Raw genomic sequence first — 17331 nt, 5'->3', positions numbered from 1 at the left:
GCCAAATCGAAAGAATTGTTGAACTTACAGTGAGAAGGGGCCGAGAGGCAGCGAGCAGAAATGTGTCCTCCAAACCTCAAAGCCCCAGGGTTGCACACTCCACAGCTTCTGGCAGGAGTCTACTGCAAACCCCACCAAATCTTCCCTCCTACATCCCTCCCCTTCGCTCTGATCCCAGCAACAATTCCAAATATGGAAAATTACAACAAAAATTACAGGCACAATTTCTGGAAACAGAAAGTAATTGTGCCACAGTGCCGCTCCCGTAAACTATGCAGTTCAAGCTAACAGCAACCTTAGTAATCAAAGTGAAAGCAGCTAAAGGAATTATTTGTGACTGCTCTCGTAACAGAACGGCAATTCTCCACATTGACTGAGCCAGCATCAGTGACCATTACAACTACAGATTCCTACACTGGAACACACACATCCCACAGTCACACTTACAAACTAACACCCCATCCCACAGAGTCACATTTACACACTAATACACCCATCCCACAGTCATACCTACACACTAACACCCCATCCAGAGTCACATTTACACACTAACACACCCGTCCCACTGTAATATTTACACATTAATGTACCCATCCCACACTGTCACATTTACATACTAAAACATACATCACACAGACTCACATTTACACACCATCACACCCATCCCACTGACTCATATTTGCACTCTAACACACCCGTCCCACAGAATATTTACATATGAACACACCCATCCCAGAGTCACATTTACACACTATCAAATCATTCCACAGTCACATTTACACACCAATACATGGCCCAGAGTGATATTTGCAACCTAACATATCATGTCACAGAGCAATTTTTACACATTAACACACACGTCCTAGAGTTATATTTACACACCAACACACCTGCCTCCACAGGGTAATATTTACATGCTAACACACCATCCTATAGAGTAATATTTACACACTAACACACCGTCCTATAGAGTAATATTTACATACTAACACACAAGTCCCAGAGTCACATTTACATGCCAACACCATCTGCCTCACAATCACATTTACACACCAATGTGCACATGTGCACAATGTGTACATTCTACAGGGGTTGTATTGAGAGCATCCTGAGCAGCTGCATCACTGCCTGGTTCAGAAATTGCACCATCTTGGATCGCAAGACCCTGCAGCGGATAGTGAGGTCAGCTGAGAAGATCATCGGGGTCTCTCTCCCCGCCATCACGGACATTTACACTACACGCTGCATCCGAAAAGGAAACAGCATTATGAAGGACCCCATGCACCCCTCATACAATCTCTTCTCCGTCCTGCCATCTGGGAAAAGGCTCCAAAGCATTCGGGCTCTCACAACCAGACTATATAACAGTTTCTTCCCCCAAGGTATCAAACTCCTCAATACCCGAAGCCTGGACTGACACCTTGCCCTACTGTCCTGTTTATTATTTATTGTAATGCCTGCACTGTTTTTGTGCACTTTATGCAGTCTACTGTAGGTATGTAGTCTAGTGTAGCTTTCTCTGTGTTTTTTTTATTACATAGTTCAGTCTAGTTTTTGTACTGTGTCATGTAACACCATGGTCCTGAAAAACGTTGTCTCAGTTTTACTATGTACTGTACCAGCAATTATGGTCGAAATGACAATAAAAGTTGACTTGACTTGAAGTCCCACAGTCACATTTACACACTAATATACCTGCCCCACTGAGTAATATTTACACACTAAAGCACACGTCCCACAGAGGAATATTTACACACTAATGCACGCTGTACTACACAGTATATTTTCAGACCTATCTGCACTATCACTGGCATTCCACAACTGCGCAAAGTAACGTAAGTACCAACCACTACACCTACTGTACATCTTGGTCTGGCTGATGCGGGTAGTTACTGATGGACGCCGACCTTTTTGGGACATCGCCTTTTGAAGGTGTCCTGGATGCTGGGGAAGCTGGTGCCCATGAGGGAGCTGTCTGAGTTTACAACTTTTGCAGCTTTTCACATCATACCCCACCCATGTAAAACAATGAACTGCAACTCCCGCATAATTACAAATTCCTCTTCTTACTATTATAAACTAAGATATGCTTCAAAGCATTACCCCTTCCCCATGGAGTCACAGAGATCTACAATACAGAAACCAGCCCTTCAGCCCATCTAGTCTATTCCGAAACCATCTATTTCCATCGACCTGCACTGTGACCGTAGCCCCTATATCTCTACTATTCATGCACCTATCCAAACTTCGCTTAATTGTTGAAATCAAGCTCACATGCTCCACTTGTGTTGGCTGCTCATTCCACACTCTAAGTGAAGAAGTTTCCCCTCATCTTCCCCTTAAACTTCTCATCTTTCACCCTTAACCCATGACCACCCAACCTCAGTGGAAAAAGCCTGCTTGTGTTTACCCCTGTCTATAGCCCTACAATAGAAAGAAGCTACTCAGCCCTCCATTCAGTATGATCATAGCAACTCTGCTTTGAGACTTCCTCTTTTACAAACTTCCTAAAACGCAACACACCATCAGGTCTGTCCAAAGCAACACTCACAAAATGCTGATCTGGCAGCATCTATGGTAGTGAATAAACAGTTGATGTTTTAGGCCGAGACCGTTCTTTAGGACTGAGAAGGGTGGAGGAAGATGCCATAACCCTGATGAATATGTGATGTTGCACCTCAGGAGGGCAAGTGCAAGGAGACTTTACAGTAGGAAAGGTCCTTAATAGAGTTGTTAAGCAGAAAGATGTTGGGATCCAAGTTCACAGTTCCTTGAAAGTGGCTACACAGGTCAATAATGTGGTTAAGAAGGCTTATAGAATGTTTACTTTTATTAGTCGAGGCATTGAGTTCAAAAGTCAGAAGGTTATGTTGCAGCTTTATAAAACTTTAGTTTGGCCGCATCTGGAGTATTGTGTAGTTCTGGTCGCTCCTCTCTAGGAAGGATGTTGAGACTTTGGAGAGAGTGTAGAAGAGGTTTACCAGGATGCTGCTTGGTTTAGAGGGCACGTGCTACAACAAGAGGCTGGATAAACTTGGGTTGTTTTCTCTGAAGTGTTGGAAGCTGAAGGGAGATCTGATGGAGGTTTGCAAGACTCAATGAGACAGTATCTGTTCCCAGTGTTAAAATGTCTAACACCAGAAGGTGAGAGAGGATATGTTCAAGGGGAATGTGAGAGGTAAGGTGTTTACTCAGTGAGTCATGGATGCCTAGAATGCACTGCCTGGTCTGGTGGTAGAGGCAAATACAGGGCTTTTAAGAGTCGTTTGGATGGGCACATGGATGTAAGGAAGGTGGAGGGATATGGGCATGGTGTACGTAGAAGGGATCAGTGTTTGGATGCTTTTTAGATGGTCCAGCACAACCTTATGGGCTGAATTGCCTGATCCTGCACTGTACTTTTCTATGTTCTGGAAGAGATGAGGGGAGGGAAAGAAGCCTGCTGCCAGGTGGGCGGGAATGGTCAATGCCTAGAAACAAAGGAATCTGATGGGAAAGGAGAGTGATCCATAGGAAAGAGGGATGGAGGAAGGGACCCAGCAGGAAGTTTAGGCAGGTGAGTAAGAGGGAAAATAGAGTGGGGAATAGATGAAAGGGGAAGATTTGTTTCTGGAAAGAGAAGTCGATAATCATGCCATCAGGTTGGTGGATGCCCAGACAGAATATAAGGTGTTGCTCCTCGACCCTGAAGATGGCCTCATCTTGGCACAATAAGTGGCCACCGGCCAACACATCAGAATGGGAATTATCATTTTTGGCCTCTGGGAAGTCTCACTTGTGGCAGATGGTGTGGAAGTGTCTGTCCACCCCATTTTCACAAAGAAACCATCACTCCAAAGTAACTTGATTATTAAGATACATTTGTGTCACCATATTACTTTTCTTGTGGGAAATCACAGGGAAATAATAAGAAACACCCACAGAATGCTGGGGGAATCTCAGCAGGCCAGGTAGCATCTACATAAAAGAGCTAATAGTCAACATTTCAGTCCGAGACCCTTCTTCAGGATTGGAGAAAAGAGATGAGAATCTAGAGTAAAAAGATGGGTTGAGAGGAGGAAGAAGTACAACTGATAGCTGAAAACCAGGAGTGGGGGGGGGGGATCCCCATTGGAGGTGGCTGAAGTTACAGAGAATTATGTGCTGGAAGTGTAGGCTAATGGATGTTAGGTGAAGTCAAGAGAAATCCTATCTCTGGTGGGGTGGCGGGAGAATGGGGTAAGGGCAGATGTGTGCAACATGGAAGAGATACTAGTGAGGGCAGTGTTGATGGCAGAGAAAGGAAAGCCCCTTTCTTTGAAGGAGGAGGACATCTTCGTTCTGGAATGAAAAGCCTCATCCTGAGAACAGATGTGGCAGATGCAGAGGAATTGACAGAAGGGTATGGAATTTTTACAAGTAACAGAGTGGGAAGAGGTATAATTCAGATGGCTGTGAGAGTCCATAGGTTTATAAGACCATGAGACATAGGAGTAGAATTAGGCCATCAGGCCCATCAAGTCTGCTCCACCGTTCAATCATGGCTGATCCTTCCTTTACATCTCCTCTTCAACCCATGTCCAATCAAGAAACCAATCATGGCTGATCCTTTAATCGCCTCTTCAGCCCCACTCCCTGCCTTCTCCCCGTAACCTTTGATGCTATGTGCCATCAAGAACTACCAAGCTCTGCCTCAAATACACCCCATGACCTGGCCTCTACAGCTGCCTGAAGTAATAAATCCCACAAATTCACCACCCTCTGGCTAAAGAAATTTCTCTGCATCTGTTTTAAGTGGAAGCCCCTCTATCCTGAGTCCGTGCCCTCTTGTCCTAGACTCCTCCACCACGGGAAACATCCTTTCCAAATCTACTCTGTCTTGGCCTTTCAGCATTTGAAAGGTTTCAATAAGATTCCCTCCCATCCTTTTGAATTCCAGCGAATACAGACCCAGAGCCTTCAAACGTTCCTCATATGATAACCCTTTCATTCCTGGAATCATCCTTGTGAACCTCCTCTGAACCCTCTCCAATGCCAGCACATCTTTTCTAAGATGAACAGCCCAAAACTGTTCACAATAGTCAAGGTGAGGTCTCACCAGTGCCTTATAAAACCTCAGCATCGCATCCTTGCTCTTGTTTTCTAGACCTCTTGAAATGAATGCTAACATGGCAATTGCCTTCCTCACCACCGACTCAGCCTGCAAGCTAACCTTCAGGGTATTCTGCACAAGGATTCTCAAGTCTGTTTGCATCTCAAGATTCCTGGATTTTCTCGTCTTTTAGAAAACAGTCCACACATTTATTTCTACAACCAAAGTGCATGACCATGCATTTTCCAACATTGTATTTCATTTGACACTTTCTTGCCCATTCTCATCTGTCCTTCTCCTAATAAGTCTTGTGCATCCTACCTGTTTCCTCAACACTACCTGCCCCTCTACCAATCTTCGTATCTCTGCAAAATTGGCAACAAAGCCGTCTATTCCATCATCTAAATCATTAAAATGAAGTGGTCCCAACACTGACCCCTGCGGAACACCACTAGTCACTGGCAGCCAACCAGAAAAAGATCCTTTTATTCCTACAAAATATATCAGCAGATAAGCTGTCTCCATTTCTGGAGACAGAGTTTGAGAAAGGGGACGGAGGTGTCGGAAATGGACCAGGTAAATTTGAGGGCTGAATGGAAGTTGGAGGCAAAGTTGATGGAGTCTACGAACTCTGCATGGGTACAGGAAGCAGCGCCAATGCAGTCGTCGATGTAGCGTAGGAAAAGTTGGGGAGTTAATATCAGTGTAGACTTGGATCAAAGACTGTTTCATGTGGCCAACAAATAGGCAGGCATAGCTGGGACCCATGTGAGTGTCCATAGCTACACCTCCTGTTTGAAGGAAATGGGAGGAGCCAAAGGAGAAATTATTGAGAGCAAGGACCAGTTCTGCCAGATGAAGGAGAGTGGTGGTGGAGGGGAATTTGGTTGGGTCTGGTGCCAAGAACGAAAGAGCTTTGAGGCCATCCTGTTGGAGTATGGAGGTGCATAGGGACTGGACAGCCATAGCAAAAATAAGATGATCGGGGGCATGGAATTGTAAATCATTGAACAGATCAAGAGCATGTGAAGTGTCACAGATGTAGGTAGGAACGAACTGAACCAGGGGATAAAACTCAGTCAAGGTGTGCAGCTATACAAACACAGAAACACTACAGCACAATACAAGCCCTTTGGCCCACAATGCTCTACCAAACATGTAGTTACTTTAGAAATTACCTAGGGTTACCCATAGCCCTCTATTTTTCTAAGCTCCATGTACCTATCCAGGAGTCTCTTAAAAGACCCTATCGTATCTGCCTCCACCACTATAGCCAACAGCCCAGCCAATGCACTCACTACTCTCAAACTTACCCCTGACATCTCCTCTGTACCTACTTCCAAGCGCCTCAAAACTGTATCCTCGCATGATAGCCATTTCAGCCCTGGGAAAAAGCCTCTGACTATCCACACAATCAATAACTCTCATCATCTTATACACCTCTATCAGGTCACCTCTCATCCTCTGTCACTCCAAAGGAGAAAAGGCCAAGTTCACTCAACTTATTCTCAAAAAGCATGCTCCCCAATCCAGGCAACATCCTTGTAAATCTCCTCTACAACCTTTTTATAGTTTCCACATCCTTCCTGTAGTGAGATGACCAGAACTGAGCACAGTACTCCAAGTGGGGTCTGACCAGGTTCCTATATAGCTGTAACATTACCTCACAGCTCTTAAACTCAGTCTCACGGTTGATGAAGGCCAATGCACCGTATGCCTTCTTAACTACAGAGTCAACCTGCACAGCAGCTTTGAGTGTCCTATGGACTTGGACCCCAAGAGCCCTCTGATCATCCACACTGTCAAGAGTCTTACCATTAATACTACGTTCTGAAATCATACTTGACCTACCAAAATTAACCTCCTCATACTTAACTGGGTTGAACTCCATCTGCCACTTCTCAGCCCAGTTTTGCATCCTATCAATGTCCCACTGTAACCTCTGACAGCCTTCCACACTATCCACAACACCCTCAAACTTTGTGTCATCAGCAAATTTACTAACCCATCCCTCCACTTCCTTATTCAGGTCAGTTAGTTACGAAAAGTAGGGGTCCCAGAACAGATCCCTGAGGCACTCCACTGGTCACCGACCTCTGTGCAGAATATGACCCGTCTACAACCACTCTTTCCCTGCTGTGGGCTAGCCAATAAGTTCAGTGGGGCAGAAACAATGGGTCTACCTGGACAGGGATGAAAAAGTAATAATACGATTTTCTCCAGCATTTTGTGTGTGTGTTACTCTGGGATTTCCAGCATTGCAGAAACTCATCACAATATGTAATAAAACTATAAACTACTATATATATAAATTAAATTTTAAAAGTAGTGCAAAAACAGGGCAAAAATAAAGAGGAAAGCCACACAGGAAATGCTGGGAACTCATCACTTCTACCAAGGAAATTGTTGACGGTTTGCTGGAAGCTCCCACATTATTAGCAGCTTCTAGGAACAGTTCAAAGTTAGTCTCGATAGAGCATGGTTTTGCACCTTGGAAAGTTTCTAGGGTGCAAGCCTGGGCAAGGTTTTTTCTTATGGAAGACCAGCCATTGCCCAAGCTGCAAATCTCCCCTCTCCACGCCATCGATGTTGTCCAAGGGAAGGGCATCAGGACCCATACAGCTTGGCACTGGTGTTGTTGAAGAGCAATGCCTTGCTCAAGGACACACACGCAGCTTCAGCCAAGGCTTGAACTAGCGACCTTCAGATCACTAGACGAACGCCTTCACCACTTGGTCACACGCCAACACGTTGAGTTGTCACCATATACAATTCTAAGATTCATTTCCTTGCAGGTATTCACAGTTCAGTGATGGAATGATTGAAGTTATACGCTCTGGTTCAGGTGCCTGATGGTTGTAGGGTAATAAATGTTCCTGAACCTGGTGGTGTGGGTCCTGAGGTGCCAGTACCTCCTTCCTAATGGCAGCAGTGAGAAGAGAACATGGACTGGATAGTGGGAGTCCTTAATGATGGATGCCGCTTTCCAGTGACAGCACTTAATGTAGATGCAACCAGTCAATAAACTCTCCACTGTGCATCTATAAAGACTTGTCACGGATATCGCATGTTGGGGGTGTAAGGGGTGTCCAGGGAGGGGTAGCATATCTGGTAAAGGGACATTGTCTCTGTTCTGAGACAGCTCACTCACGTTTCATCCCCACTGGACACTCAGCCTATGGCTCCACGTAGCTGTTTGTGACAGCAGCCACAGCCCAGTACACCGTTTCGACAGGCAGGCTAACCCAGGTGAGAGTAACCGGCACCCTCACAGCACATTAAAGGCATGGTCGTCTGCATTAACCAAGGTAGACCCTAGTTTGTGACAATTACTTGTACCACTGAACTCAATGTCTCAGGTCAACAGAGTGGAACTGCCTCAGCACAACAGCTTTTCCACTTTTAAAAGCTCTCCCATACAGGTCTTTTGGAAAGATATGGACATTGTATCAGCGGGGAAGGATTAGTTTAGTTGACCATTGGATTACTAATTTAATTAGTTCACCACAACGTGAGCTGGACTGTTCTGTGTTCTGGAAGAAATTGGTCAGACAGAGGAACTGTTGTAATTTGTACTAACTACCAGAAAGGGAAATGGAATTAGATTCTCGAGGAACTTCCGAATGGCATTTGAATGTATATTGGGGAAAAGTGATTTGCAGGGTCCTGGTAAGTGTCTTCATACAGATGTACAAGATGATTAAGATGCATAGATAGAGATAGAGATAGAGATAGAGATTTTCCTAGGGTTGAAATGACTAATTATTCTGTCAATCAGGACCCCATCACCCTCTTCTCATTACTACCAGTACATATTCAGCGTTTCAGTAACAACTTCTCCACCACTGCCATCAGATTTCAGAACCAATGAAGACTACTCACTAGCTTTTGTACGACTTACTTGATTTAATTTTTTATGTATTACTTATTGTAATTTATAGTTATTATTATTATATATTGGATGTACTCTTGCCACAAAACAACAATTGTCATGACATATGCCAGTGATATTAAACCTGATTTTGATTCTGATGCTGAATACAAGGGGCATGATTTTGAGGAGATTTAAGGAAAGTATAGGAAGGGGTCATTGGTAAGTTTTTTTTACACGGAGCGTGGTGGGTGTGTGGAACCCATTTCCAGGGATGGTGGTAGAGGCAGATACATCAGGGACATTTAAAAAACAGTTTCATAGGCATATGGATGATAGAAAAATTAAGGGCTACGTGGGAGGGAAGGGCTATATTGATTTCTGAGTAGGTTAAAACACTGGCACATCATTGTGGGCCGAAGGGTCCATACTGTGCTGTAATGTTAAACAAAAAAAGGGAGGGAGAAAAAGAAAAGCTGGTGATCAACTGAACATTCCAGGTCCAAGACCATGGGTTAAAGGGATAGACTGTGAATTGGATCAGCCATGATGGGGCGGCACAGTAGCAGAGCGGTTATTGTAATACATAACAGCACCAGCGAACAGGGTTACATTCCTGCCACTATCTCGAATGAGTTTGTATGTTTTCCCTGTGACCGGATGGGATTCCTCTGCGTGTTCTGGTTTCTTTCCATAGTCCAAAAGCATACAGGTTAATTGGTCACTTGACTGTATTTTTGCAATGTGGGCTCCGTGGGCCAAAAGGGCTATTACTGCACTAAGTAAAATAAAATCTCACAGACCAGTAAGCAGACCCAAGGGACTGAAACAGCCCTTCCCATGATGTTTCTGTTCTGAGTGAAGAGCTGTCCTCAAATGTGCTGAACTGCTCAGCTGAGGTGGACCATGCACGGTGGAGAAAGATGCCTTGTGCAATGGGGTATATACAGCACCAGTCACATTCACTCACTTCACTGCCTTGTATTCAGTCAGGGATGACTGTGCTGAAACTTTGAACTTGGCTTATTACTAGCTTCAGCCACACCCCAAATACCTCACATGCAATGAAGGACTTTGAACTTCTCATGAACACATACACAACTGAACATAACAAGCAGCTGCCTATAACCAGCAACTATCTCACATCTTTCCTGATAAGGGAAGGGAGTATAGTTCAGTCTCACAAACTTCCACAGATGTACTGTGGAGAGCAGTCTAACTCATTGCATCACCATCTGATATGGAGGGGCCACTGCAAAGGATCAGAAAAAGCTGCAGCAAATTGTAAACTCAGCCAGCTCCATCATGGTACTTGCCTCCCCAGCACTGAGGACATCTCTATGTTTTTTTCTATTTTTGCTCTCTTTTTCCACTACTAACTTATTTATATACAGTACTGTGCAAAACTCTGAGGGTACCCTAGATTTTTTATATGGTTTCAAATGGTATGGCTTCCACAGAGCTCTGATCTCACAGTCATCAAGGCTGTCTGGGAAGAAAGCAAGACAGCCCAAGTCTGCAGAAGAATGGTGGCAACCTCTCTAAGATGCTTGGACAACCTACCAGCTGATTTTCTTATAAAATCACACAATAGTGTATCCTAAGAGAATTAATGCAGTTTTAAAGGCAAAGGGTATAACCATATAACAATTACAGCACGGAAACAGGCCATCTCGGCCCTTCTAGTCCGTGCCGAACGTTTACTCTCACCTAATCCCACTGACCCGCACTCAACCCATAACCCTGCATTCCTTTCCTGTCCATATACCTATCCAATTTTACTTTAAATGACAATACCGAACCTGCCTCTACCACTTCTACTGGAAGCCCATTCCACACACCTACCACTCTCTAAGTAAAGAAATTCCCCCTCGTGTTACCCTTAAACTTTTGCCTCCTAAGTCTCAACTTATGTCCTGCTGTTTGAATCTCCCCTACTCTCAACGGAAAAAGCCTATCCACGTCAACTCTATCTGTCCCCCTCATAATTTTAAATACCTCTATCAAGTGCCCCCTCAACCTTCTATGCTCCAAAGAATAAAGACCGAACTTGTTCAATCTTTCCCTGTAACTTGGGTGCTGAAACCCAGGTAACATTCTAGTAAATCTTCTCTGTACTCTCTCTATTTTGTTGACATCTTTCCTATAATTCGGTGACCAGAACTGTACACAATACACCAAATTCGGCCTTACCAATGCCTTGTAAAATTTTAACATTACATCCCAATTCTTATACTCAATGCTCTGCTTTATAAAGGTCAACATACCAAAAGCTTTCTTCACCACACTATCCACATAAGATTCCACCTTCAGGGAACTATGCACCATTATTCCTAGATCATTCTGTTCTACTGCATTCTTCAATGCCCTACCATTTACCATGTATGTCCTATTTGGATTATTCCTACCAAAATGTAGCACCTCACACTTATCAGCATTAAACTCCATCTGCCATTGTTCAGCCCACCCTTCTAACTGGCCTAAATCTCCCTGCAAACGTTGAAAACCTACTTCATTATCCACAAAGCCACCTACCTTAATATCATCTGCATACTTACTAATCCAATTTACCACCCCATCATCCAGATCACTAATGTATATGACAAACAACATTGGACCCAGTACAGATCCTTGAGGCACACCACTAGTCACCGGCCTCCAACCTGACAAACAGTTATCCACCACTACTCTCTGGCATCTCCCATCTAGCCACTGCTGAATCCATTTTACTACTTCAATATTAATACCTAACGATTGAACCTTCCTAACTAACCTTCCGTGCGGAACCTTGTCAAAGGCCTTACTGAAGTCCATATAGACAACATCCACTGCTTTACCCGTCAACTTTCCTCGTATCCTCTTCAAAAAATTCAATAAGATTTGTCAAACATGACCTTCCACACACAAATCCATGTTGACTGTTCCTAATCAGACCCTGTCTATCCAGATAATTATATATACCACCTCTAAGAATACTTTCCATTAATTTACCCACCACTGACGTCAAACTGACAGGCCTATAATTGCTCGGTTTACTCTTAGAACCCTTTTTAAACAATGGAATCACATGAGCAATATGCCAATCCTCCGGCACCATCCCTGTTTCGAATGACATTTGAAATATTTCTGTCAGAGCCCCTGCTATTTCTACACTAACTTCCCTCAAGGTCCTAGGGAATATCCTGTCAGGATCTGGAGATTTATCCACTTTTATATTCCTTCAAAGCACCAGTACTTCCTCTTCTTTAATTGTCATAGTTTCCATAACTCCCCTACTTGTTTCTCGTACCTTACACAATTCAATATCCTTCTCCTTAGTGAATACCGAAGAAAAGAAATTGTTCAACATCTCCCTCATCTCTTTCGGCTCCACACATAGCTGTCCACTCTGATTCTCTAAGGGACCAATTTTATCCTTCACTATCCTTTTGCTATTAATATAACATTAGAAACCCTTTGGATTTATTTTCACCTTATTTGCCAAAGCAACCTCGTATCTTCTCACTACTCACAGCTACCTGGACTATTCTTCTTCCCACCTTGTCTCATGCAAAAATGCTATCCCCTTCTCACAATTCCTCCGTCTCCACGGCATCTGCTCTCAGGATGAGGCTTTTTATTCCAGGACGAAGGAGATGTCTTCCTTTTTTAAACAAAGGGGCTTCCTTTCGTCCACCATCAACTCTGCTCTCAAACGCATCTCTCCCACTTCCCGCACATCTGCCCTCACCCCATCCACCTGCCACCCCACTCAGGATAGGGTTCCCCTTGTCCTTACCTACCACCCCACCAGCCTCCAGGTCCAACATATAATTTTCCATAACTTCCGCCACCTCCAACGGGATCCCAATACCAAACACATTTTTCCCTCCCCCCCCCCCCCACTTTTCTGCTTTTTGCAGGGATTGCTCCCTACACGACTCCCTTGTCCACTCGTCCCCCCATCCCTTCCCACCGATCTCCCTCCTGGCACTTATCCTTGTAAACAGAACAAGTGCTACACCTGCCCTTACACTTCCTCCCTCACCGCCATTCAGGGCCCCAGATAGTCCTTCCAGGTGAGGCGACACTTCACCTGTGAGTCAGCTGGTGTGGTATACTACGTCCGGTGCTCCCGGTGTGGCCTTTTATATATTGGTGAGACTCGATGCAGACTGGGAGACCGTTTTGTCAAACACCTATGCTCGGTCCACCAGAAAAAGCAGGATCTCCCAGTGGCCACACATTTTAATTCCATGTCCCATTCCCACTCTGATATGTCTATCCATGGCCTCCTCTACTGTCAAGATGAAGCCACACTCAGGTTGGAGGAACACCTTATATACCGGCTGGGTAGCCTCCAACCTGATGGCATGAACATTGACTTCTCTAACTTCCGTTAATTCCCCTCCTCCCCTTCTTACCCCATCCCACACATATTTAGTTGTTTGCCTGTTCTCCATCACCCTCTGGTGCTCCCCCCCCCTTTCTTTCTCCCGAGGCCTCCCGTCCCATGATCCTTTCCCTTCTCCAGATCTGTATCACTTTCACCAATCACCTTTCCAGCTCTTAGCTTCATCCCACCCCCTCCAGTCTTCTCCTATCATTTCGCATTTCCCCCTCCCCCCAATACTTTCAAATCTCTTACTATCTTTCTTTTCGGTTACTACTGACGAAGGGTCTCAGCCCGAAACGTCGACAGCACTTCTCCCTGTAGCTGCTGCCTGGCCTGCTGTGTTCCACCAGCATTTTGTGTGTGTTGTTTGAATTTCCAGCATCTGCAGATTTCCTCGTGTTTGCTCGTATCTTCTTTTAGCTTTTCTAATTTCTTTCTTAAGATTCTTCTTACATTCTTTATATTCCTCGAGCGCTTCATTTACTCCATGCTGCCTATATTTATTGTAGATCTCTTTTTCCTAACCAAGTTTCCAATATCCCTTGAAAACCATGGCTCTCTCAAACTTTTAACCTTTCCTTTCAACCTAACAGGAACATAAAGATTCTGTACCCTCAAAATTGCCATTTCTCTATTACATCCTTCCCATAAAACAAATTGTCCCAATCCACTCCTCATAATCCTCTCGCACCGCCTCAAAGTTAGCTTTTCTCTAATCAATAATCTCAACCCTGGGTCCAGTCCTATCCCTCTCCATAATTAAATTGAAACCAATGGCATTGTGATCACTGGACCCGAAGTGCTCCCCAACACATACCTCTGTCACCTGACCTATTTCATTCCTTAACAGAAGATCCAACACTGCCCCTTCTCTAGTTGGTACCTCTATGTACTGCTGCAAAAAACTATCCTGCACACATTTTACAAACTCCAAACCATCCATCCCTTTTACAAAATGGGCTTCCCAGTCTATGTGTGGAAAATTAAAATCTCCCACAATCATAACCCTGTGCTTACTACAAATATCTGCTATCTCCTTGCAAATTTGCTCCTCCAATTCTCGCTCCCCATTAGGTGGTCTATAATACACCCCTATAATTGTTACTACACCTTTCCCATTCATCAATTCCATCCAAATAGCCTTCCTAGATGAGCCCTGTAATCTATTCTGCCAAAGCGCCGCTGTAATATTTTCTCTGACAAGCAACGCAACACCTCCCCCCTTTGTCACTCCAATTCTATCACACCTGAAGCAATGAAATCCAGGAATATTTAGTTGCCAATCACACCCTTCCTGCAACCATGTTTCACTAATAGCTACAACTTCATATTTCCAGGTATCAATCCATGCTCTAAGTTCATCCACCTTTCTTACAATGCTCCTAGCATTAAAGTAAAAGCATTTAAGAAATTCTCCACGTCTTCCTCTCTGTTTATCTCTAACAGTACAAAGAACTTTACTGTCTTCTTTTTCTTCCTTCTCCCATACATCTGTTCCTACACTCTGGTTCCCCTCCCCCCTCGTATCTAGTTTAAATCCACTGGAGCCTCTCTAGCAAACCTACCTGCAAGAATATTTGTTCCCCTCCAGTTCAGATGTAAGCCATCCCACCGGAACAGGTCCCACCTTCCCTGCAAAACTGCCCAATTATCTATAAATCTGAAGCCCTCCCTCCTGCACCATGTCTTCAGCCACGTGTTGATCTGCACTATCTTACTATTTCTAAACCTGCCTGCACGTGGCACTGGTAGCAATCCTGAGATTGCTATCCTGAAGGTCCTGTCCTTTAACTTGGCACCTAGTTCCCTGAACTCACCTTTCAGGACCTCCTCACTCTTCCTACCCACATCATTGATCTCTACATGGGCCACGACATTTGACAACTCATGCCCATGATATTAACCCTGATTCGGATGTTGATTCTCTTTCCCCACAGTGTAATATATTCAATTTTGGTCACCCCATTATGTCAAGGCTTTGGAGAGGATGCAGAAAAGATTTAGTAGATTGCTTCCTGGATTATGGGGTAGCAGCTAGAAGGAGAGAATGGACAACTGTCTCTGAAGTACTTGAGGGGAGACTTTATAGATGTTTATAAGATTATGAGAATCATAGAAGGTTTTTCCCAGGGCTGAAATATCTGATACCAGAGGGCAAAACTTCAGAAGCACTTGGATATTTACATAGCAATGCAGCATACATAGAGATATGAGTTGAAAACAGGTAATCAGGACTAGTTAAGTGGGCAAAGTGGTCAGCATTTGGTCACGGCTTTCTATCGCAAAGATTACTGCAATGCACCTTTTATAAGACCATAAGGCATAGGAGCAGAATTAGGCCATTTGGCCCATCGAGTCTGCTACGCCATTCAACCATGGTTGATCCTTTTTTTCCCCTCCTCAGCCCCAGACCAAAGCCTTCTCCCAGTAACATTTGATGCCATGTTCAATCAAGAAACTATTAAGTTCTGCCTTAAATACACCCAACAAACCGGCCTCCACAGCTGCCTGAAGTAATAAATTCCATTAATTCACCACCTTCTGGCCAAAGAAATTTCTCTGCATTTCTGTTTTAAATGACACCCCTCTATCCTGAAGCTGTGTCCATGGGAAACATCCTTTCCAAATCTATTGTCTAGGCCTTTCAACATTCAAAATGTTTCAATGAAATCCCCCTTCATCCTTCTAATTTCCAGCAAGTAAAGATCCAGAGCTATCAAACGTTCCTCATATGATAACACTGTCATTCCTGGAATCATCCTCATGAACCTCCTCTGAACCCTCTCCAATACCAGCACGGCTCCTCTTAGATAAGGAGCCCGAAACTGTTCCCCGTACTCAAGTTGAAACCTCACCAGTGCCTTATAAAGCCTCAGCGTTTCATCCTGCTCTGGTATTCTAGACCTCTTGAAATAAATGCAAACATTGCATTTGCCTTCCTCACACACAACTCTACCTGCAAATTAACCTTTAGGTAGCTCTGCACAAGAAATCCCAAGTCCTTTTGGAGATCAGATTATTAGATTTACGGCATTTACGGCAACTCTAACCCTAACCCCGTTCAAACTGCCGAAGGGTGCCATTACTTTTTATACTGGGGAGGGAGGTGGGTTTGATGCCTCTCTCTGAATTACTTTCATGTTCTTTCTTTGTTTTGTGGCTATCTGGAGAAAAGCAAATTTCAGAGTTGAATATGGATACATGGTTTGATAATAAATGAGCCCTTGAATTTGAATTCAATCATTCAGATCTTTAACCAAAACCAGGATAAAGGAGCAAGTCACTCACTCCCAGTGACTCTGTACTGAGTATCTTTTAGAATAGTTTTTAAAACTCTCAATGGTTTGGAACCAGAGCACATCACATAATTGCTTTAATTTTATGATCCTGCTTGAGCACTCAGGTGTTCTTCAATTGGACTGTTAAATTTAACAATCTCCTTCAAAAGATAATTAATAGGTCAGCTTTTTTGAACTAAGCTTCTAATACTTTGTCCCATTGTAAAGCATTTTGAACTACATCATCTGTATGAAAAGTGTTCTGTAACTCAGTTATAATACTATAATGTTCTTTGTGTCTATGACTTGTATTTAAAGCCGGGGGCAGGGGTGGGGTCAGGGAGTTCAAAGGTGAGGGGCAAGTTTTTTTGCACAGAGACAGGTGGGTTCCTGGAATGCTCCAACTGGGTTGATGGTAGAGGCAAATTTGACAGAGATGTTGCTCTCAGACTGACACATGAATGTGCAGAGAATGGAGGGTATGGACTTTGTGTGGCAGGAGGGATTAGTTTAGCTAGCCATTTGATTATCAGGGACAACACTGTGGGCAGAAGGGCTTGTTACTATGCTGTACTGTACAATGTTTAGACCAAGCTATCAGAACCAGCAGACTGAAAAGGGATGGGTTACACTGGAACCCGAGAAGATCCAATATCCTTACAGGGGGGTGGCTGGAGTTGTTCAGGTGAGCCTAAACTAATTTGACAGGGGAGTGGGATCTATGATGTTAGCATTC

At 44.0% G+C, this 17331-nt stretch overlaps 1 protein-coding gene across 3 annotated transcripts in view; it reads right to left on the bottom strand.

The window, feature by feature from the left end:
* Positions 1–17331, bottom strand: part of lpp (LIM domain containing preferred translocation partner in lipoma) — a 565002-nt gene that overhangs the window by 535383 nt on the left and 12288 nt on the right. Inside the window, exon 1 of one of the 3 annotated variants that reach the window (XM_059991259.1) lies at positions 29–213. The exons of the other annotated variants lie outside the window; for them this stretch is intronic. The gene's annotated coding sequence lies outside the window, so the exon portion shown is untranslated. Of the gene's footprint in view, positions 1–28; positions 214–17331 lie in introns of those variants that run through there. 3 annotated transcript variants of the gene reach the window in all.

The sequence above is a fragment of the Hypanus sabinus genome, chromosome 2 (assembly GCF_030144855.1).
Source record: "Hypanus sabinus isolate sHypSab1 chromosome 2, sHypSab1.hap1, whole genome shotgun sequence".
Taxonomy (NCBI): domain Eukaryota; kingdom Metazoa; phylum Chordata; class Chondrichthyes; order Myliobatiformes; family Dasyatidae; genus Hypanus; species Hypanus sabinus.
Note: the sequence above shows the minus strand (reverse complement) of the source record. Positions and strands in the feature narration are given on the sequence as shown.